We start from the raw sequence: 25,207 nt of genomic DNA on the forward strand, positions 1-25,207 counted from the left end.
GGATCTCTCAAACCTTAATCCCTGAAAGACTGGTGTATTAGGAAAATGTATACAGTTCGACCAGAACTTTCTATGGTTGGCAGTAAAGCTCTGAAGACGATCTGTGGTATAATGGGGTGCAGAGAAAAGAGTTTGTCTCCTTATGTAATAGCAGAGAGTAGAGAACTTGCTTTGGATGAAGAGCTGAGGATGAGAACAGGCAGACAGCACAGCTCTACAACAAGCTGTGGTTAATTAGGATGCCCACTCAGACTGGACCACATGTCATTTCCCGGGAAGGGCACTACCAGCAAATGAGTAGGAATTAAGATTGCTTATAGCACCTGCACTACGGGATGGCACACCAGCTGAGAACTAAACACACACACACACACACACACACACACACACACACACACACACACACAGATGAGACACAGGGACACGGGTCATCCTTGATACAAGAGTATCAAGTTTACTGTGCTCCAGGGAAGCTTATATAGGGGTCCTTAACTGATAGCCATAGCCCAGCTCTTGGGATCTTTCAGCTGCAGACCTCACCAGAACCCACTCCCCTGCCATCAGGCACTCCATCAGGCAAAGGGTCTAAGGCAGGCAAAGAAAGTCAAGGGGCAAGGGGTCTGCAGCCCCCAACAATTCCTATCAGCCTTACTGTGCATATAGCTTTAGCAGTCACTATACATAATATGAAGGTAAAATATAAATATTTATCACTTCACTAAAGCCTAAGTGTTCTCAAAGAATACCCAACCATTTCGAGTTTTAAAACTGATGAGCTGGGGAGGTGTTGCAGTGGGTAACGCACTTGCCACACGAGCCTGAGGACTGGAGTTTGAATCCCCAGCGCTCAAGCAAATGCTGTGTGAGTACCAACATCACACTGAAGGGGCAGAAATAAGATCCTCAGAACAGGAGACCTAGCTAGACTCACGAATCAGTGAGCTCTGTGTTCAAGGGAAAGATTCTGCCTCAAAACATAAAGTGGAGAATGATGGACGATGACCTCTCATGTAAACCCCTAGATTCCACATGCATGTACACACACACAAATGTGCCTAGCTACATGTGAACATTCATACACATATGCAATCATGCCATATACATACACAAAATAAAAACTAAAAATGCAAGTGAAAAAAATCAATGCATCTCTGGGTTGGAGTCCTGGGATTACTGTGACAAAGAACTCTCAGGCTGTGTCCTTTACAGAAACCAATGTCCTCACAATTCTGGAGTCTGTATGTCTGAAATCAGCGTGCCAGCAGGTTCGTCATGGGAAGGTTCTGTTTTAGCTTCTTTTGGCCTCTGAGCTGCTCGTCTTCCTGTGCATCTTTTCTGTGCCAGCTGCATCCCAATCTCTCCTCACACAGTCAAAATTTCACTAGACAAAGGTGTATCTGGTGACCACATTTCTACTTCATTACTATTGGAACTATCTAAGTGCGGCCTCACATCCTCTTCTTGGGAGCAACAAATTTCAATGCATACAACACTATTAATTATCCTTGTAAATTCCTATACTTGTGTTTTGGGGTTGGGATTAAAGATCCCTAATAAATAGGGTTAGAACAGAATGTATGTAAACACACGCGTGCACGCGCGCACACACACACACACACCGCTTTGGGCTAAAGCACTTGGGTGTGAATGGATGATGAAGGCAATGGGAATGACCCGGTGAACAACGTAAAGGAAGTGGATGCCTTGCCCTTGTCCTCCAGGGTCTTCCACTTATTTCCTATGCAAGAAACAGGCATGAGGGAAGATGAAGTCGGCTAGCTAAACTGAACTGAATTTGGAGTGTTTTTAGGTTCTGCAGCCAAAATGCCCAGGCGAGGTGGTAATTGTTCCTTCACGGCTCACACTAGCCTGGCGTCCTTCCAGGAAGATTGGAACAAAGCAAACTGGAGACAAGTAGCCACCGAAGCACAAGCCAGGAGAGCATGTTTGGACTCAGTTATTTTAATCTTGAGCATGGGAAGCTAAGTGGTCATCAACGGTTTTCACACAGCTGTCGCTGAGGCTTCTTGTTGTCGTCATTCTCTTTGTCTTTTACTTTTTCTCTTCTGAACACAGCCACACTTTTAAACATCGCTATTTCCCTTAGGACAAGATGGGACATAGATACAATGGTAAACACTTTGGTAAGCTAAGTCAGGCTTCCAAAAGCTTGCCATTGCAAATAAGAAATAAGAGTCAAGAACAGGTCAAATAATGAATCAAGCTAAATCCTGTTTTTTAAATAGGATTTTTTTTAATGAGAGTGGAATTGTGCTAATTTAGTCACTTGCAGATTTAATAGGAAGAAAAGTTTCAGATCCACAGCTGTTTGTGTTTCATGTGATCAACTAGAATGGAAGCGAGCGGTAGTGGTTCATGGGATTCCCTTTGATCCTGACATTTCATTTTATCCCCCAGATTGGCATTTCTGGTACAAATTTTAACATTTTGTTTCCTCATCCTGCTCTGAAACAGTATCTCCACCACAACCAGCCTCTTCCTTGATACCCTGTAGACAGTTATACCATAAACAAGGTTCCTGATCTACTTTCATTTGTGTTTCTCTATGGGTCTTTCTGAGGATATGGAGAAGGATGGCAAATGTCTTAGGGTTTTTATTGCTGTGAAGAGACAATATGACCACAGCAACTCTTAAAAAAGAAACATTTAATTGGGGTGGCTTACTTACAGTTGAGAGGTTCAGTCCATTATCATCACTACAGAAAGTATGGTGGCATGCAGGCAGAAGCGATGCTGGCGTAGCTGAGAGTCCTGCATTTTGCAGGCAGCAGGAAGTCAACAGATACACTGGGTGGTATCCTGAGCATAGGAAACTGCAAAGTGTGCCCCACAGTGACACACTTCCTCCAACAAGGCCACACCCATGCCAACAAGCCACACCTCCTAATAGTGTCACTCTCTATGAGATTATGGGGGTCAATTGCATTCAAACTACCACAGCATATAAAATAGAAAATCAGACTTCAAATTTATTTCTTACAAACTTTATATGTGTAAACGAACTTGCCATTTTGCTAAATCAGTATGCACAGTTAAAATTGATAACAGAATCAAAGGTATCCAACTTTATCTCTCACTTTCAACTGTATGCTTTTGTATGCCTAAAATGCAGTTGTACTATAGAAACAACGTTCTATGAACTAGACAACAGAGCTTCACTTGTAGCAGAGTATTTTCATTAACCTACTTATTTTCATTGCTTCTAGTTAAAATGTTAATAAAGAATTTTCCCAAAGTGATACAAAGCACAGGATTTTAAGAAAAATATCTCAGGCTTGCATAATTTTACTTGGCTAAAAATTCACCATATGCTCTGACTTGAGCTGTCCCCTTTAGGGTAGTGACTGTGGAGCCAACTCGGTCTGGCCTTAAGTCTCTGCTTTGATAATGAATTTAAAGAGGTGCTTACTTTATCTTCCTTAGGATGACTGTGCTCCACATTAGCCTGAGATGACGCTCATCTAAGAGGACTCTCCGGAGAGGAGACAGTAGATGCAAGATGACTAGCAGCCACTGGGTTAGGAATCGCCTAGGAGACACACTTCTGGGTGTATCTTTGAGGACATTCTCAGCTTTAACCAAGAAGGAAGACACAGCTGAAGATAGATGGCACTAACATAGGCCTGTGCCCTGAGTACAAAGGACAGGGAAAAGAAGAGCACTGGCCCTCACCTGTCCATGCCTCCTCCTGGACTGCTGCCATGTGGGAAGTCCTAGCTGCATTCGCCCATACCAAGCCTTTTCTACCATGCGCCAAAATAAAGCCTTTGTCACATAAGTTGCTTTTGCTCAGGTCATAGGAATGGGAAAAGTAACATATGAGTGATAAATGCTTTACTTCTACCAGAACTCACTTTCCTAAGCTGTTCTGAATGTTAACTGACATCAGAGCTATATGAAAAACAGGGCATTAGACTCAGAACAATGCAGAAATTAGATTGGCCAACTGCTTACCCCAAGCAAGGACCCTTGACTTTGTAGCTGTGGTTTGAACACATTCAGGAAGAGTGTTCACCAGATGCCTGTGTTTCTGGCTCTGTGATGAACTGCTTCAATTATGACCATATTTTCTAGATCACTTTATGCATAAATATTGACACCCTGACTCAAAATTAGTATTAGAAAATTGCAGCCCATGACTTGAAGGGTTTCCCATTTGTGAGGACCACAGCTCACATAGCAAGGAAAAGAACAATATCGTAGTATCTAAACAAAATAGTGCTTGCTTAGGAGTGTATCTCTTAGAAAACAGATGGCTCTTTGCTGAGAACAAAATATGATTATGGTGTTTGCATGCCAGGAATCTCATACTGTTCAGTAAGGCTAGCTGTAGCTATTTTAGAATGCAGACAGGCCACTCAACTGTGCTAGCCTGTAGTGATAAGAGCGGCGGGGCTGCGTTCCCAGCACCCCGGCCGCCTGCTCAGCTAGTTTATGCCCCGAAATAATTACACGGACACTGTATTCTTTTAATCACTGCTTGGCCCATTTCTATCTAGCCTCTTCTAGGCTAATTCTCACATATTAATTTAGCCCATTTCTAATCATCTGTGTAGTGCCCCTAGGTGCGCTTACCGGGAAGATTCTAGCTTATGTCCATCCTGGGTTGGAGCTTCATCACATGCGTCTGCCTGGGAGCTGGGAGCATGGTGTCTCTCTGAGGCGTCTGCTCCCGAGAGGAGAGCTGTGGAGTCTGAGCTCACTTCCTCTTCCTCCCAGCGTTCTGTTCTGTTTACTCCTCCCACCTATCTTCTAACCAATGAGGGCCAAGCAGTTTCTTTTTATTTAACCAATGACCTTCCTCCATCACTAGCCTTGCATCTTCAGGGAACCAGTGTGCTGATCCTGATCTGTGCAACAGCACCCTGTGCAGATCCACACGAGCAGTCCACGTTAGTGTCAGGATACACTATTTTGTGCAGATCCACACGAGCAGTCCACGTTAGTGTCAGGATACACTATTTTGTGCAGATCCACACGAGCAGTCCACGTTAGTGTCAGGATACACTATTTTGTGCAGATCCACACGAGCAGTCCACGTTAGTGTCAGGATACACTATTTTGGTTTCAGTGGGCAATAATAGCGCCACACAAAAATAGTATAGTTTGTACTTTCTTTACCTGTCCTTATGGATTTAGTGTTTACCTCGTGTGTGTTGCTTTGACTGTTATCAATGCATTGTAACATCAATACTATGAGACATTTTTGTTTGTTTGTTTGTTGTTTCATGTGAGAAGCCTGATTAAAGAATGTCAAGCTTTCGAAGAGAAAGGACGTGGAAACCGGGCAGATTAGCAAAATGGGTGGAAGAAAGGGGAAGACAGGAGCTGTTCCTGAGCTAGAACCATCCGCTCTGATTCAGGTTCCAACTCAGCGGCATCAGCTGAACTATCTCACACAGGGGTACTGGGAAGCACCAGAGATATTTCTGGTTGTCTCTACTGTACTTCACTGGCAGGGACGTGCATGCTTCTAAACATTCTGTAACCCTACAACAAAGAATTTGGTCTCAAATGCCAGTTTTGGGTCTTTATGCCTAAAAAGCCCTACAAATTGAATGTCGAGGTCATATATATATATATATATATATATATATATATATATATATATGTACCTACATATGTTTTATCAGAGGATATCTCTGATTGTAATAAAGTAATTCTTACATTTTATCAATCTCACTTGTTCAGCATTATAAAGATTCTATAATATAAAATAGAGTTATTTCTGAACATGACATGGGCGTAAGATTTTTCCAAAGACACAACTTACTCTGATCAAATAGTGAAGTTAGAGTTGTCTTCCTCCCAATACGGTAGAAAAGGAAAGCATGTGGCCACCAGCACAACGGATATGTAAATTCCTTCAGCCCATTTCCATTCATGGGCACTGCGCAGACTCTGACGACCCAGAGACCCAGAGCTGTGTGGGGCAGCGAGGTGAACCGACAACCATCAGCGGATTAGTGAGGGGAAAGAAGCAGAGTTCATTCCATGTATGGTACACCTGAGGTACAGGGCTGATCCAGAGGTGAGAACGGGCTGATGGCTGGACCGTCACACTGTAGGCCATTGCTTTTGTAAGACATTCTGTCACATTAGTGAGAAAGAAAGGTTACCTAGTGCACCTCTTCCTCTCAAATTCCCAGAAAGAGAGAGAGAGAGAATGACTTGGGGAAAGAGATGACTTCCTGGGACCCCTGACATCTGTTGCAGTCTGTGTAGGTGTGGTATTAACCTCCATCTTCCTCTCTGTGATAGGAGTTAGTTTTTCTGTGGTAGACTGGGTTTTCTGGGGGAGGATTTATGACCACTGAGTTCCTGTAATAGGACCTAGGACCTGTAGCTAGAGAGAAGGTGAGAGAAACCATGTATTGTTCCTTTAGAGCCTTCGGTTTGAAGTTCCAAGAGTCATGTTTTCGTTGGTATTTTATAACTTCGTCCCAGAGAAACAAGCTCAAAGAAGCCGACCATCTCCCTTCATATTCTAGACTAGACAGGAGACTACACAATTCTCAACCCTTGGTCCTTTGTTCCTGTGAACCGTAATTCCTGGGTGCTGTGCACTGGGTGCTTATTTTTCCTGGGTGGGCTGGCGGCGGGAGTAGGCTGATTGCAACGAACAGCTGAAGATTCCCTGTGTAATCTACTCTGGGCAGACAGGTACTAAAGGTGTCTTGGTCCACCTTCTGTTATTATAGCAAAATACCCATCACTGGGAAGTTACTGAAGGAAAGAAGCTGATTTGGGCCCACAATATGGAGGCTCAGAGCTGGCAGGGACCCTGTACTCTTCCACAGCATGTTGGAAAGTAGAAGGACAAGTGGGTGCACCAGAGGGGACAAAGCCCAGAGGAAAACAGTTTGCAACAGCCAGCTCTAATCTCATGGGACCTAACTCACACCTGTGGATATGGCATGGCTCCTTCTGTGGGCACTGCCAGAGTCCTCACTGTGGAGGGCACAGTCACAGCCCAGAGTATGCTTGCTTCTTTTTCACGGCTATGACTGAAGCACAAGATCATAACTCGGCGAGGACATCTCAAGCTACTACTAATGCCACCTCTGTAAATAGGCCATTGGTTAAGGCAAGTTTGAAGGGTGGGTCCAATGTGACAGACGACCCCACAGCTCTAACACTGAGGTACAGATGTAAACAATAATTTACCCCGCCAGACCAGACCAACTGAGCATGTGTATTCTCAAAGAGTGTAACAGTCTTTAACAGCAACACATGGCTTTAACTATGGGAAAGAAAGGCTGGTGCTGACCATGTGGGCTGTGGCTGTGTTTCCACACTCTGCACAAGCGTGTGAGAAACTGAGCCAAGTGGATTTTTCTGTAGTTTCCTCCATTTGCTAAATGTAAGTAACATTTTCGGGTGACCCACCGTTCTCTCGCTGGGAGGCGCTCAGCAGGAGCAGAGGACTCTTCACCGTGTAACTGCTCAGCCCTGATGACTTCGCTACAATTATTTGCTGCTATTTACAGCATTTGCAGAATAGAGGGAAAATGTCGGATAAGCACATGATATTTTCCTCATCTCTCCCTCCAAGGGATATGGCTTTGTAATTTGTTTAGCATTTTAGTAAATCCATTAACCTTTCACCCTGGACACAGAAAATGGGTTCGATGGTTTAATTCTGTTCCCCCAGGAGTCTATAACCACATCATAAGCTGCAGCATGTTGGACATTAATTAGAATACATTTTCAGTCACATCCAGATTCAGAATAACGGGAGTCTAGAAAATATGTTCTAAGGAAAGCCAAAGAAATGAGCCTCCCATGATCATGCTGATTTCTCAGTGTTCACCTTGGTTTCTGTTGACAGGAGTGGTTTCTGTTTTTGTAATGAAACACCACAATCAAAAGCAAGCTAGGGAGGAGAGGGTGTATTTGGCTTATACATCAGCATTGCTGTTCATCACGGAAGGAAAACAGGACAGGAACTCTAACAGGGCAGGACCCCAGAGGCAGGAGCTGATGCAGAGGCCATGGAGGAAGCTGCTCACTGACTTGCTTCCTATGGCTTGCTCTGCTGACCTTCTTATAGGACCCAGAACCATCTGCCCAGGGATGGCACCACCCACCACGGGCTGGGTCCTCCCACACTGATTAAATGAGAAAATGCCTTCCAGCTGGATCTCACAGAGGCATTTCCTCAATGAGGGTCCTTCCTCTCTGGTGAATCTAGCTTGTGTTGAGGCACAAAACCAGCCAGGACAACTAGCACTGGGGCACCAACAGTAGATTATATGTTGTTTCATAGTTAAGACTTATTTTACTAAAATTACATTTACAGGTATGTGCTGTGAAGGCTTGTGCTATGGAGGCCAGAAGAGTGTGTCAGATGCCCTGGAGCTGGAGTACAGGTGTTTGTGAGCTTTCCAGCAGGGGTGCTGGGAACTGAACTTGGGCCCTCTGCAGGAGTAGTGCAGGCTCTTAGCCACGGAGCCAGCGATCCTGCCCTGCCCTAATTTGCTGTCTATTGCTGTGATAAACACTGACCGAAGCAGTTTGTTAGTCTCACGGTCTTGATCACAGTCGTTGCTGTAGCAGGAACTGAAGCAGAGACTGTGGAGGCCTGCCCCTTTACTGGCTTGCGTCCCTTGGCTTGCTCAGCCTGTTTTCTTACACAGTCCAGGACCCTCTGTCCAGAGGGGGCGCCACCCTCAGTGGGTAGGATCCTTCTGTAAAAGTCAGGACAAGCTCCAAAGCTACAGAGAAACCCTGTCTCGAAAAACAAAACAAAACAAACAAACAAACAAAAAAAAAGTTAGAAAAATCAATAATCAAGAAAATGTCCCGCAGACTTGTTTGCAAGCCAAGCATACAGAGGGATTTTCTTGGCGGAGGGTCCCTTTGCTCACATGACCTAGCTTGTGTCAAGTTGACACAAAAATCAAATCAGCACAAACCCCGAGCTAATCTAAATAAAAAAAATTCACTCAAAATAAAGCCGTCTTTCCTGTGTGTGATTGCCACTGATTTCCGGCACGTCTCCTGAAGTCTTGAGTACTCGCAGCATCTCCAGGTGCTGTGATGTCTAGGGCTTGGAATTTAGAGGAATATTTCAGAAGTCAGGAAACAATTGTTTGAATCTTGCCTGGAAAGACAGCTTAAGCTTTTCTGTTTCCCTTTACACCTCTGAAATCCAGTCTGAAAAGCAGGGAGGGCATTAGTAATCTCCCGCAGTTATGGTGGCAGAACTGAAGGCAGGCTCCCACACTCCGGAGAGCAACTACCTGCACCCAGCAGCTCTCTGCCACCCGCGCATCTCAACACACCAGACACACTGAAGGTAGGCACCCACACACTGAAGGCAGGCTCCCAGGCTTCGGAGAGCAGCTACCTGCACCCAGCGGCCCTGTGCCACCCACGCAGGTGTCTCAACACACCAGACACACAAGGCTAAGGGCAGGTCTACTCTAGAGTGTGACTCAAGCTCTTTTGCCCAGGTTCCTGCCACTGGAGGTGACACTGGGTAACTCTGGTCTCTTCGGACACAGGGTGTGTCCTTACTTTGAAGACTTTTAGACTATTCTTGTAGTCAAGCTAACCTCCTTCATCTTTCTTGTGTCTGATCAAAAGTATGTCTTCAGGCCAAGTTCCAGTATTACAGTGAAGCCTGAGGACTTCTTCTGAGTCTGGCTGGACAGGACCTAGAAGTTGAGAGGAAATATTTATTAGAAGGCCTATGTCTCTGACTAAGTTGAATTTTATTCTCCTGTGACGTGGAAGTGTGTGAGGAGGGAATAGATAGTAGGCTACACAGGCAAGGTGATTTGAATGAGAATGGCCCCAGAGGCCCAGATATTTGAGTGCTTAGTGGTCAGGGAGTGGCACTCCTTGAGAAGGGCTGAGAGGTGTGGCCTTGTTGGAGGAAGCGTGACACTGGATGTGGGCGTTTAGATTTCAACAGCCCGGGCCAGGTACAGTATTGCTCTTCTTGCTGCTTGCGGATCCAGATGTAGAAGTCTCAGCTCCTTCTCCAACACTGCATGCCACCAAGCTCCCTGCCATGATGATAATGGACTAACTCTCGGACCGCGTAAGTCGGCTCCAATTAAATGCTTCCCTCTGTAAGAGTTGCCATGGCCACTGTGTCTCTTCACAGCAGTACAACAGTGATGAAGGCAGAAAGTCTACAATTTTGTTCCTATATTTTTTGAAAACGGAATGGAGGAATCTCTGGGACATGTATGTAAAGAACGTTCCCTTTTCCAGGCACAATTCTCTCTCTCTGGTTAGGAGGTGAGTAGCGAACATGGGGAAGAGGGAAGAGAAGCATTGGGAGGGAACAGAAGGATTGAATGTAGATGAGGAACAACGCCTTTAGAAAGACAAGATAATTACACATGGTGGGAAGCAGAACTCTGCTCCTGTCAGAGAGAGGGAAAGAGAAATGCGTGCAGGAAAGTGCAGCACCCAGCAGTTAAACTATTAGAATATTCTTCAAGGAAAAATATCCACTTTCAAAATAGCTTTCAAATGTGCTCTTGTGACAGAAACCTGGCCCAGGAAAGCATTTTAAGTCATTTACCACCGAGCCTCTCCTACTTTAAAGATTTGGAAACTGAGGTACAGACAGCTTAAGTGACTAAGACCCATTGTTCACAGAGCAGGCGTATGAATTTAATTCCATGCTCCAGCCTGAAAGGGAAATCCAAATCTATCTACAGACAATCTCAGGTCCTGAAGGCGTAAGTCACAAACAATGCCACACCAGTTTGGAATTATGATTAATAGGGTGGTATTTATTTAAAGGGGAAAAAACTTACAGATCACTGTCAGCCCTCTGCATAACCAGGAAGGAAGTCAAGTCACCGGCGGAGCAGGAAGTGAAGAGAGAGAGGAGAGGGAAGTGGCCGCTTTTTTAAAGGGAAAGAGACCACGCCCCAAGGGGCTGGTATCTCAGCGGCGATAGGCTGGAGGAATGGGAGGACCTCCCGTAACACCCATGTATATTTTACATTAAAAGGCCACAGGGACTTTGAAACTGTGATAAAGTTAAAGGTGGTTCTGGGTACCTAGACACTGTGGTCCCTGCTGGCACCAGGTTGGCACTCTGACCATAGTGCTGCCTCCTTTGAGTGATCAGGAATGAGCCCTCCCCATTTCTTCTTCATAGTTCCCCAGGGAACCTCTCTCAGGAGTAACAGCCCAAAGCTTGGCTTTCCAACTTTCAAGTTCAGCTGAGAATTAATAATATTTAAGGCCTTGTCCAGGTCTGGAACTCCTTTTCTTTAAAAAGTATTGCAGGAATAAGGGCTTTTGGAATATTTGTATATGTACTATTTTTGTTTCCAAGTGACAATAGACAGTTTCCTAGTTTTTTCAAACCAACTGGCCTTCCATCAGATGGCATTACTTATTGGGGCCGAACTATGTGGATCACTTGCATTCTCTAGCCCTTTCCTCATTTAAAAAAATACTAAAAATGACTTTCTTCAGCTCTTTGAAAATTATATCTCTGTGAACACGGTACCATAATGGAGACTGTGTCATTTGCACAATGAACCAGGAAGCATCCAGGCTGCCTTCATGGTGCTTGCCCAACATGGCTGCTCCCTTGCAACCTTCATGCACATAGACAGCAAGAATGTTCTACATCTCAGAATCCATGATTCGATCAAAGCAAGGCATAAACGTAGACTATTCAGAACACAAGCCAAGAGCGTTGAGGAAAAAATTCTCACATCTATCTGCAAGTGGTATTCCTCAGAAATATATCTTCGCTGGCACAGAAGCGTCTTCATCTTCAAGCCACAAAGAGACTGCCAACAATCCTCACTTGAATCTTCTTCTGGTGAAATTCAAAGAATTGTATCGTATGAGAAAGCTGTTTCTGTAAGTCATCAACATATGACCCCATAGAATGTTCTCACTAGCTTTCCCTGGGAAGTTACAATTCTGTAGAGAAATAGGAAAAGCTTCTCTCTGAATAAAATCGTACACAGAAACTATGTAGCCAGTTAATTCTGGATTGTAGTTACAACCAGATGCCAAGTTCCTTGTGCCGCCTTTACTGTTTATAATCAGTAGTTCAGAATGCGTCCTATTTATTTATTTATTTATTTATTTATTTATTTATTTAAGATTTCTCCTCTTTTGAAGCCATTCAAATCGCGGAGCCTTCGGAATGGGCAGAATGTCTGCGCTGGCAGCCCCGGGTTAATTGTGCACTCTGAAGAGAGGATGCCAGGAACAAACCACCAACACGCTTCTTGCCACACCTGGGGTTTTCTCTGTGGGATTTCCATCCTAGTGTTGACAAAACTCGACTTTGGATAGACTCGAAGGCTTGTTGGGACTATGGCCAAAGTGCTAATAGAGAGTGGAACCTCCTCCTCACCCCTCCTCCACGCCCCTCCTCCACGCCCCTCCTCCACGCCCCTCCTCCACGCCCCTCCTCCACGCCCCTCCTCCACGCCCCTCCTCCACGCCCCTCCTCCACGCCCCTCCTCCACGCCCCTCCTCCACGCCCCTCCTCCACGCCCCTGCCAGTGGGACCGCCTCCATGCTAGAGCGACTTGGGACTGCCTCTTTCCCTGATGGAAAGAAAACAAGTACTTTATGACTTTCCCAAATGAGTGCCAATGGTGAAGGCTTCCTAACCAAAAGCCTCTAATTATTGTCATTCATTGTAGTGCCCTGAACTCTTTCCTGCAGAAAGCATGGGTTTTTTTTGTTTTTTTTTTTAAATTTTTTTATTGATAAAAGGAGAATAAAGAAAGCATGGTTTGAAACTAAGTTGAAAGCTACTGCCCATGAATAGGTCACGTAGGCGGACTAAATAGGCTGCCTGGTTGAGGCTACGATGCAGGCTGCAGACACAGCATCAGGCTTAACTTGCTGAACAGTCCTGGAAGCAACTGGAGCTAATGCAGTGCCCCCCTTCCCAGCTGAGTGAACAGGCAGTCCAGAGTGTAGGAGTCCCGACCCCACACAGGAAACTGACTTGTCTTGGGACTGACACTTAGCAAGAGCTGCCTGTTCCTCTCTTGGAGTAGTAACTCACTGGGTAAGAACTGATGACATTTTTAAGAAGGCCTGTCTTTAGGATGTCGGGTGTTTCCTGGTGGTCTCACAAACTTCAATGCTTGCTAGTGGGTACACACACAATAAGGAAATAATGCTTATAAAAAGAACATTGTAAGGTTAGTGAAGATCTTTTCCCATTTTGTAGGCTGCTGTTTCGTCTTATTGAACATGTCGTTTGCTTTACAGAAGCTTTTCAGTTTCAGGAGGTCTCATTTGTTAATTGTTTCTCTCAGTGTCTGTGCTACTGGGGTTACATTTAGGAAGTCATCTCCTGTGTCAATGCATTCAAGTGTAGTTCCCACTTTCTCTTCTATAAGGCTCAATGTGGCTGGCTATATGTTGAGGTCTTTGATCTTTTGGATCAATTTGAGTTTTGTACATGGTGGTAAACATGGATCTATTTTCATTTTTCTACATGTTGATATCCAGTTATGCCAGCACCATTTGTTAAATATGCTTTCTCTTTTCCATTTTATATTTTCTGCTTCTTTGTCAAAAATCAGGTGTTCGTAGATGTGATCTCTAAAATATACAAAGAATGCAAGAAATTAGTCATCAAAAGAACAAATAATCCAATAAAAAAATGGGTACAGACCTAAGCAGAGAACTCTCAACAGAGGAATCTAGAATGGCTGAAAGACACTTAAGAAAATGCTCAATATCCTTAGCCATCAGAGAAATCAAGATCAAAACAACTCTGACATCTTGCACCTGTGAGAATGGCCAAGATCAGAACACTGATGACAACTTAGGCTGGAGAGAGTGTGGGGTAAAGGGAACACTCCTGCATTGCTGCTGGGAGTGCAAACTGGTAGAGCCAGCCCCTTTGGATATCAGTATGGCCATTTCTCAGAAAATTAGGAAACAACCTTCCTCAAGACCCAGCAATATCACTTTTGGGTATATACTCAAAGGATACTCAATCTTACTACCTAGGACATGTACTCAACTATGTTCATAGCAGCATTGTTTGTTATAGCCAGAACCTGAAAACAACCTAAATGCCCCTTGACCGAAGAATGGATAAGGAAAATGTGGTACATTTACATAATGGAATACTACACAGCAGAAAAAATGACATCTTGAAATTCACAGGCAAGATGGATCTAGAAAACATCATATTGAGTGAGGTAACTCAGACACAGAAAGACAAATATCAGTGTACTCACTCAAAAGTGGCTTTTAGACATAAAGCAAAGAAAACCAGCCTACAAACCACAATCCCAGAGAACTTAGACAACAATGAGGACACTAAGAGAGACTTACATAGTTCTAATCTACATGGAAGTAGAACAAGACAAGATCTCCTGAGTAAATTGGGAGCATGGGGACCATGGGGGAGGGTAAAGGAAAGGGGGGAGGAAAGGAGGGGAGCAGAGAAAAAAAATATAGCTCAATAAAATCAATTTAAAAATTAAAAAAGAACATTATGGGAAAAGCCTGCCATCACTGTTCAGTCTGATCAGCCTTCTTTTGTCTATAGCTGGACAATTAGTCTAACGCCAGCGTGGAGCGTCGCTGAGCTGAGGAGAGAATACAGGAAGATTTACATTGACAGGACATCAGAAGAAGGCTGCTAGGGACCTGGGGTGACACATCAGGTCTCAGTCTGGATATAATAACCTGATCTGGTACAATCTTCTCACACGTCTGTCGGGTCCTCTTAGACCTGTGGAGTGAAACCTGCCACCTTGGGGCTACAAAATGTGAGGTTAACACCAGCCATTTAACAATTTGCTCTTAGAAAGAAGAGACATCTGTGAGAGGTTCTAGAAAACCGAGACCCTGTAATGGATGCTTCTGTTTGCTTTGTCTACGTTGGCCTCTTTAGCCATCATCTCCTGTGCATGTGAGGCCAGGAAGCAGGTTTAGTAGGTGAACATAAGTGTTCTTAGAAACTGAGGGGTGGGGTGTCTTTCAGTGGGATAGCCCGAGCATGCACAAGACTGCAGTTCAGTCTCCAGCATCAGAAAAGATTTATTCATTAGTATATGGGTAGGTAATTAATTATCTAGCACCACGTTTCTCTTAAGCAATTTCTCTTATCTAGAAAAAAAACTTTACCTCCAAATATCTCTCTCCCGAGTAATGATATTCTTCAAAGCCCCGGGAACTGGGTCTCCGTCCTGAAATACACTCCCCAGCGTAGAAAGTCTCATTTTATGGTGAACTTCCTGGATGTAGCAAAGGCTTTTTTCCTAAGAGGAATAAGTGTGGGCTGGAGGAGGCATACTGAGTCGTTTCTTTGGGAAGGATCTGGTGCTGATAAACCCTTATCTGAGTCTGTACCGGTTACTACTGGACCCTGTGTGACCTGAGACAGGGAAAGTGAATGGCTTCCTTAGATTCCTGGGCAGCTTGTTGTTTTCTTCTGAAATAGAAGGAGCAATACAGTCCACCCCTAGCTGGCTGGCTTGTGCAGGTGTCGTCTTGATGTCCTTCGCATGAACAGCTGCTGACAAGACTGTAGGAGGTACAGAGGGGAGGGCTGCTCATTGCTCACACTTCCTCCCTTAGGGGTACAGCCAAGCCACAGTTGCATGCCAATCCTCATACCTTACTGAGCACAACACCAGCTTTCCAGGCTCTTCCCTTTCCTTATTTCTGCAAACTGGGGGGTGTCTGTCAGTCAAACCTACACCCAGTCTCTGATCTCCGGAACCCTCACAAGTGTACACTAGCTTCTTTGCTACTGACTGTCCATTTTCTCAGGAACAATCTATTATGAAATGCCTATTTTTCACCCAAGCAAGGAAAAAAAGAGTGCCTAAGTACAAAACAAGCGGCTTTGAAAGCAGAAGACGAATAACAGAGACAAGAAGAAGCTGGCTTAGAATCACAGATAGCGTCACATAACCGGAGTAGAGGAACAGAACATGGGGGAGTCATGTGTGGTGATTAGCAGAACAAGCCTTTCCTCGGCTTAATAGTGCAGAAAACGTGGCTGGTGCACTCCTTTCTCCCCTCCTCTAGTTTCAAAGATTGAACCTAGGACTTCATGCATACTGTTCAAGCATCCTGCCTCTGAGCTATATTCCCCAGCCAGGTTAATGTGCTCTTAAAATATTTAAAGCAACTAATGGCACAACATGGAATTCGATTAAAAAATAACATGAATCTATTGATTGTGATAATGGACATAAAGATTAAGTGGTGCAATTAAAAGGGGTTTTCAGACAGAATCTGTGGTTACAGGTGAATCGGTAAGTGGCTGAAAACCAAGCTACTCTAAGGATAAAGTGTAAGCTGAGGACGGCGGTGGCAGCTACTTAGGAGGTGAGTCATCAGCAGCCCTTGACTGGACACACAGCACAATGGACTTAGGAGGTGAGTCATCAGCAGCCCTTGAATGCACACACAGCACAATGGACTTAGGAGGTGAGTCATCAGCAGCCCTTGACTGGACACACAGCACAATGGACTTAGGAGGTGAGTCATCAGCAGCCCTAGACTGGACACACAGCACAATGGGTTTAGTAAGCCCAACAGATACTAAGTGCATGCGGTGAGCCAGTCACTTGGAGATGCCGAGGACACAGTGATGAAAGTTAGTTCTTTGAGAACTTCCAAAATGCATTTGATCATATGTCTATATCTATATCTATCTGTCTGTCTGTCTGTCTGTCTGTCTGTCTGTCTATATCCATTTCCTTTTCTACCAAATTCCATATTCTTACCACCCACCCCAGTTTCTTCAGATGAACCTATTAAGGACAAAACCAGGCAAGGACAGTATGGGAGTGGGCTCAGAACAATACAGGTACAATATTTATAAATATTGTCCTTTAAGTATATGGTTGATGGAGAAAGGTCATTGGCTAATAAAAAAAAAACTGCCTTGGCCCATTTGATAGGCCAGCCTTTAGGTGGTGGAATAAACAGAACAGAATGCTGGGAGGAAGAGGAAGTGAGCTCAGATGCCAGGCCGCTGCTCTCCAGGGCAGACGCGATGAAGCAAGCCAGGTCAGACATGCTGAATCTTTCCCGGTAAGACTGGTGCTACACAGATTATTAGAGATGGGTTAAAGCAAGATATAAGAGTTAGCCAGAATAGGCTAGATATAATCGGCCAGGCAGTGTTTATATGAATACAGTTTGTGTGTTGTTACTTTGGGGCATAAGATAACCAGGCGGCCGGGAGCTCAGTGGCAGGAAGTGGCCCGCAGCTCCCTTCAACATATGGTATTGAAATCACTAATAGAAACACAGGAGGAAATATAATGATCTTTCTGCCTTTTCTCCTTAATACTTTATATTTAGTCATTGAGAACTAATAAGCATAAATAAATATAAAAAGTGCTATAGCAACTCTTAGTAGTTTTGACTAATTGGCTTTTATGTGTGTGGTATATACAGTGTCTGTACATTGCAAAGAGAAAGGTGTTTTGCTGGGATTGTGAGTATCCTGTAAGAGTCCCTTCCCTGCTAAGTCTCACCCCCCCCTTCTTCTTCCTCTCCCCCTCACACTCACACTCTGTCATTAGTTTATATGCTGGTTGGACTTCCTCAGAACGTGGATTGTCTCAGCTGACTGGAGGGAAAGAACAGAGTACTTAGGAGAAGGAAATAGTCTACAAAGCCAAATGTTAGTTACTGCTATTCACAGTAGAGTGGCTTTTGTCCTCTACCCAGAATTCCAGGGTCCTCTATGCTTAAGCCTCTGCTTCTTTTATATTTTCAGAGAAGCAGTGGTTTGGGTATACGTTGGATGCTCTCCTCCCAGATTGGTTCAAGGGCTGGAAGCCTGACTTCCAGTGTGGTGGTGTTGTAGTGGTAGAGCCTGTAAGAGGTGAAGCCTTCTAGACACAGTGGTCCATACCTGCAATCCCAGCACCCCACAGGCTCCAATCCCAGCACCCCACAAACTACAATCCCAGCACCCCACAAACTACAATCCCAGCACCCCACAGGCTCCAATCCCAGCACCCCACAAACTACAATCGCAGCACCCCACAGGCTCCAATCCCAGCACCCCACAAACTACAATCCCAGCACACCACAAACTACAATCCCAGCACCCCACAAACTACAATCCCAGCACCCCACAAACTACAATCCCAGCACCCCAACAGGATATAATCCTAGCACCCCACAGGCTCCAATCCCAGCACCCCACAAGTTACAATCCCAGCACCCCAACAGGATATAATCCTAGCACCCCACAAGCTACAATCCCAGCACCCCACAGGCTACAATCCCAGTACCCCACAGGCTACAATCCCAGCACCCCACAGGCTACATCAGGAATATTATGAACATGAGGTCAGTCTAGGCTACACAATCAAAAAGCCCCCCCCCCAAGCAAACAAGGTGAAACCTGGTGGAAGGTGAGTGGTTGCCTAATTTGGAAGCCTTAATGAAGTTCTTATGATAATTCCAGTTATTTCCTTCAAGAACAAATTGTTATAAAAAGAACAAGCTAAGTCCTGATTCTGAATCTCTCAGGTTCTAGCTTTCTGAGTTGTAGTGATGAGTCGAGCAGGCCTGCCTTTTGTCTTGCCCAGCTCCCGCATGGCTAGCTTTACACCCAAAATAACAACGCAGAAATTTTATTCATTTAAACACTGCCTTGTCCATTAGCTCTAGCCTCTTCTTGGCTAACTCTCACATCTTGATTAACCCATCTCTATTAATGTGCATCGCCACTTGACTGTGGCCTACTGACATGAGTCTAACCAGTGTTTGTCTTGGGTAGGAGAAGCATGGCGTCTTCCTGACTCTGCTTTCTTTCTCCAAGCCTTCTGTTCAGTATACTCTGCCTATCTAAGCTGCTGTCCTATCAAAAGGCCAAGGCAGTTTCTTTATTAACCAATGAAAGTAACACATAGACAGAAGCTACATCATTTGAGAACAGGAGAATGCTAGGAAGGAGGAAGCCCATTCTTCCCCCACTCCTGCCCAGACTCCGAAGAAGCAACATGTGATTTGCCCTTCTGTGAAAGGTACTGAGCCAGATGGCTAACATAGATCAGAATAATGGGTTAATAGAAGTGATAAGAGCTAATAAGAAACCTGAGCTAATGGTCAAATCATTTTATAACTTATGGAGATCTCTGTGTGATTTTCTTTGGAGTTTGCCAGCTGTGGGGTACTGGGCAGGATGGAAACACCAACAAGCTAGCTCTCCACATTACACTGAGTGACCTCTCACATGCTAAACTACTAAGATACCACAACGTGATGAAGCCAGAAGCCAGAAGCCAGCGCCATATTCTCAGACCTTTAGACTAAACAAATACACATTTTGTCTTTGGTCAATTTCCAGCCTCAAATTTTTGTTACAATAGAAACGAACTGCATTGGTGGTCTCATTGTGGCAGTAATGGTGTCATGTCACGTCTAGTGTGGATGTGAACTAGAGTAAAAACATTCACTGTCCACGTAACTAGAAAGAGGAATTTATCTCATTTCCGGCAGTCTGGATCAGCTGCTGTGGTTTCCCTTGGGGAAGCATCTCCTTGATTCCCGTTCCATATGAGGGCATAGGTGGTCCTGGGTTTAGAAGCTCACCATGAAACTGCTTCCCTTGGAAGATTCCAGTGCCCACACAACTGCAGAGAAAGCAGCCTGTGTCTTGCCATTGACTGTTTGGCCTAATCCTCCTAATTTGAACATATTGTGTATTTTTGTTTGTGGCTCAAATGATTCAATCCTGCAATTGAATAGAGAGACAGATGCATGTTCCCAAACAAGCTGTGGCTGAGTCTCAGACATGCTCTGCCGACACACAGTGGTCGCTGATCAACAACAGGCACATGGCTCTGGTGTCGGACGGCCATGTGTGGCGAGAAAACAGGCACTAATGAGGGCCTTTTTCAGTCTGAATCTTAAACCTCACCCATATAAACAGATGGTTTGATAGATATCTGGGGACTGTATCTTTACATTCATGGTGGCTTCTTTAAATTGTTGAACTGAATTCTTCTTACAAATAAAATAATGGCCTCCAAGTTTATCTTCTCCCTGGAATTTACTAAATGCTCTTACATATTTTATGCCCGGTGATATGTAGCCATGTCTTCCAGTCAAACTTTATGCACCCTAAGCTTTATATTCTTCATAAATATTTTAGCCCAAATAAACTAAATTTCAAGTGTTACATTTTCCTCCCAAGACTGAAAATATAGCTATTGTTAATCATTTCTGATTTTATTAGCATCCTCTAAATATCATAAACAAGATTAAGAATATAAATCTTGGTTTAGATTATTTTTAAAAATAACTTTAGTTTCTGATATCTTTTCAAAAATTTCACAAAATATTTGGGAAGATTGTTCATTGTATCTGAAAATTTAACCTTCAGTTGTGTATCTGTACTTACTTTATTCCCTTTATGTATTTTTCATTTCTTAACTGTCTAATCTGTTACCTTGTCACACCTCATGTCACTTGGGCATTCATATGCGTGTGCTTTCTCCCACGGATGCAACCACCGCAGAGCAGGAGTGTAGTTAGACCTACTGTAGGCTCCACAGTCAACACATGCGCTCTTTCATTTTTGCTGGTATTTCTCAAGCAATATGGCATATCAGTGACCACTATAGTATGTATGCTACATTTAAAATAATCTAGAGATGATTGAAAGTGTACAAGAAGGCCTGTGAGAGATGCCAGCAGTGAAAGGTGCTTGCTACCCAGGACCCACATGGGGGCAGGAGAGAACTGCTTCCGACAAGTTGTCCTCTGAACTACACGTGTGGCATGACATTATCATTCATATGCACACGCACACACATGCATGCACACACACAAATGTAACACGAAATTTAAAAGGAAGAACATGATACATTATATGCAAATACTATAGTATTTTATAGAAGATCTGAGTGCCCCCAGGTTGGGTGTCCTGAGTGGGGTATGGTGGGGTGGGGAGGTGCTGGGTAATCGCTGATAGCTAGCAATGGCTGTACTTCATGTTCCTCTTTTATTCTCCAGCTAGAAATGCTCGCTTCGAGTCTGAAGCTAAACAGCCCTGCAGGGAAGGAGACAATCAAGAAAATTACACTAGGTTATATGAATACCCAATTAGGTTCATAAGTTTTGGGGTCTCTAAAAAGGATTGAGTCTTAGTAGGGAACTTGCCCACTAATAGTATAACTCAGTGTGAAGTGCTTCAAAACGTGCAAGATCATCTTAAGTTTATTCTCATTAGCAGGAAGATGAATAAGAAAACCGAGTTTTAGAAATTTTTAATTTCCCCAAGGATTGTGGGTATCTTTGTTGTTGTTTGGTGGTTAGGTATGTTTTTAAGAATCAGCCATTGAAAGACACTTCAAGCAACAGGTTCTGATGCCCCAACCACCATTTCACACTTCCACACCCTCAAGAATGCAGTGGCTTTTCTCTTGGTGCTCCTCGTCGACTGTTTGCTCTCCAAAGGGTGCATCCAGACCTGATACTGAAGCAACAATTCCTTTCGGAGCTCCATTCGCCATCTGCTTTAGTTAAAAACTCTGTGAGAGTTTTGGAATGGTTTAGGACAATTACAATAAACGAGCCAAACTCACTCAATTTCTGGGTGCTAGCTCATTGGGAATTAAATCTGCTAATCCTGCAGACAGGCTCACTACTCTGAACTCTGGTGAGCACTGAGCTATCAAATACTCTGCCTTGGGGGAGTCTGTTGACGATTTAGTTACTTACTTATTCTACCACAGTGTAGTTCATCGTAGGCGCTCTCTCCTCAGGTCTGGTACCCGGATGTCACTGGCCTCTGAGCTCATTCTGTTTGCAGATGACAACTCTTCCTTTCCCATTTCTTCCACTTCTTCCCCAGACAAGGTCTTAGTGAATGACAATGCTTTGGTGTCTCCCCACCCTTGTTCATCCCTTGTGTAGATGACTTGTTTAGGTGATCTTCTCTTACTAATATCAGTGGGTGCCAACCGGGTGAACACTACTGTGCAAGGAACTGAAAGATAGTTTTGGCTTTAATGTAAAGGTGATTTTTTTCCTGTGAATTTTGTCCTTAAGAAAGTTTAAGATGAACATACGCATAAAAAGACAAAAAACAAACAAAAAACTATGTGTTAGTAGTACACAAGCAAGAAAAGACAAGGGCCCTGGAAAGGGTGAGTGACATCTCAGGGACCAGGAGATTAGATAGGCGAATTCTTCACAGGAAAACATCCAGGTCAAGCATCAAGTGTCTTTTATACTAAAAGTCAGCTGTGCACTCATGTAAAGTAGATGCACGCACTAATCTCTGCATGGCAAGTGGGGGTCTGCCCTTATGCTCTCCTCATGACCAAGTGAACTGTGTTTATCATAAATCTGTCGTGGTCAGTGTTAGTGAATCTGCGCTATAAGTGATTCAGACCCTCAACAGTAGATCCCCCCCCCCTCTCTCTCTCACCATTGTTGACCACTCTTTCTCCCATAATCTTCCTGAATACCACCCTCTCTCAAGGTTCTTACCTGTCTGTCCTGAAACTTGTTGAAACGTCTTTGTGCTTCAAGGTTCTGGCTCTCCTAGTTGCTCTGTCTGCTCTTCCTCAGGGCTAAATTTCATATAACGGTCTCAGTTAATGTCTTCATGTAACTTTGCTGTCTGTTCTGGCCATTGGCTATAGGACATGTCCATCTAAATCACACTAAATCCTACTATTGTCTTGGGCTTCCTGAAAACACATGAAGAACATGCACGTCTCAGGAATTGCTCTAGGAAGCAACATCTGAAAAACTGCAGAGGTGGTAGCATTTGGGGTGGAGCAAAGCCTCAACTCCCCTCTGAGGGGAGCTGAAGCTGATAGTCCTTTGGTATCTTTCCTAGTAGAAGGTGGAGCCTTTATATCCTCATGTTGATTTGCGGTGGATACCGTCACTGTTAGAAAGGGACTTGGCTTGAGTAAGGTTGGTTGTAGGTACTTAACTTCACTTTAACTGTATCTATAAACTTTCCTAAATTTATTACTTCTCTTATTTCCTTCCATTTGCTGTCTTGTTCCCCCATTCATGCCAGACCCAAGAGACAGAGGGATGGGGTCTGGGACTCATTCAGATCTTACTAGCAACTAATCCAATTTCGGTGTCTCCCAATCTATGTTTTTCTCACTTTTCCCCATTCTACTTCTGACCTGCCATGGGGGACTCTCATGCAGATTCAGTGGCTCTTACACCAACGTCTATAATAGCCACTTTCCATCTTTTGTTGTTATTATAATGATGATTTTGAATGTACATATGCATGAGGACAGTAAGTAGTGATGCCTGTACATTGTATGAACTGATCAGACAGGGACAATGAACATTTACAGTAAGTAGTGACACCTGTGCATTGTGTGAACTGATCAGACAGGGACAATGAACATTTACATCACATTATTGTTATTTTCTATTTGGACATTTAAGAAGTTCTTCTGGTTATTGATAACTATGCACTAGCTTCTTACAAACTGAGCTGAAAATTCTAGCACTTATTATATTATCTGAGTTAGTATCTCTGTCTCTTCTCCTCCCAAGCCTTCCCAGTCTAGTAATGACTATAGCTGACAAATCACAACCGTGGCGAAGAATTTCACCAGTCTACAAAGCCTACAGCCTAACGTGGTCAGGGCTTCCGCTGCTCTGCAGAGACACCGTGACCATGGCAACTCTCACAAAGGAAAAAATTTTATGGAGTTGGCGGCTTCCAGTTCAGACGTTCAGTCCATTGTCATCATGGCAGGGAGAAAGCAGACTTGTGCTGACTACACTGGTGCAGGAGGTCCTTCTGTCTTTTTGCTGCTTTCATTGGTTAATAAGGAAACTGCTTTGGGCCCTTGATAGGGCAGAAGTTAGGTAGGTGGGGAAAATTAAACAGAATGCTGGGAGGGAGAAAGCAGAGTCAGGGAGAGCCACCATGGAGCCGCCAGAATCAGACATGCTGAATCTTTCCTGGTAAGCCACTGCCATGTGGCAATATACAGATTAATAGAAATGGGTTAAATCAAGATGTGAGAGTTAGCCAATAAGAGACTAGAGCTAATGGGCCAAGTAGTAATTTAATTAATACAGTTTCTGTGTGGTTATTTTGGGACTAAGATAGGCGGGCAGCCGGGACGAACAAGCAGGCCCTCCTCCCTACAACACTACATCTTGATCACAAGGCAACAGAAAAGGGTCTGTGATACTGGGTGGTACCTTTAGTACAGGAAACCTCAAAACCTATCCATCAGCGACACACTTCCTCCAACAAGGCCACACCCACCCCAACAAAGTCACACCTCCTAGTACTGCTGCTCTGTACTGTTTTCTTCCAAACCACCACACTATCTATTCAGAAATGTTGGTGTGCTTTTGACCTAAGCTCTTGCCATGTTTCTCATTGTGCTGTGCCTCCCATTCCACTCCCTTGCACTTGAGACTGTCCATTCAGCTTCCAGGTCTTCACTCAAGAAGAAAAGCTACTGTGGAATCTTTCTTGGCTGTTTTTTTTTCCCTTTGGGGGTGACCCCATTCTTTAAATTTATTTATGACTTTAGTGTGTTCCAACATACTATTAACTTTATAACTGCAATCTTAATTGCATTTTGTAGCCATGTCTATCTGCACATTTGTATTCTCCCTGAAGGCAGACACAGTAGCTGATTTGTTTCTGGACACTGTGGAAGAAACCACATTAATTCACAGGGAGTGAAAACGCGTTGCTAACAGCAGGGAAAATCTGGAAGAAGAAATGTGAAAAGGTTTTGTGTCCCTCTCCAGTGAGCCCAACAGCCACACGGAAGAAATGTGCGGGGTGGAGATCTACAAGCTGGGTCCATTAGGGGGAGAAGGTACGGAAGAGGAAGGGGCTCAGCAGAGGGCTCTCCAGGAACAGCTGCCCACGGGGAAGAGCCTCTGCCTGCTGTGTGAGTCCAGACATGGGGCAGACACTGTCCAGGCCCTGAGGATATGGGAAGAGACAGGAGGAGGGAGATGATGGAGAATCACAGAGGAAAAGAGGTCTCAGGGGCTCCGTGTTGTGGAATATTATTTTCAGGTACATGATTTTTGTTTACGCTGCATTTGTTTTAACTCTGTGAAGCTGTGCTACTGCGCCTGTCTAAAACACCCGATGCTCTAATAAAGAGATGAACGGCTAATAGTGAGGCAGGAGAGAGGATAGGCGGGCTGGCAGGTCGACGGTATAATCATGGAAGAAGGGGACGAGGATGCCAGG

This window comes from Microtus pennsylvanicus, chromosome 5 (genome assembly GCF_037038515.1).
Source record: "Microtus pennsylvanicus isolate mMicPen1 chromosome 5, mMicPen1.hap1, whole genome shotgun sequence".
Classification (NCBI taxonomy): Eukaryota; Metazoa; Chordata; class Mammalia; order Rodentia; family Cricetidae; genus Microtus; species Microtus pennsylvanicus.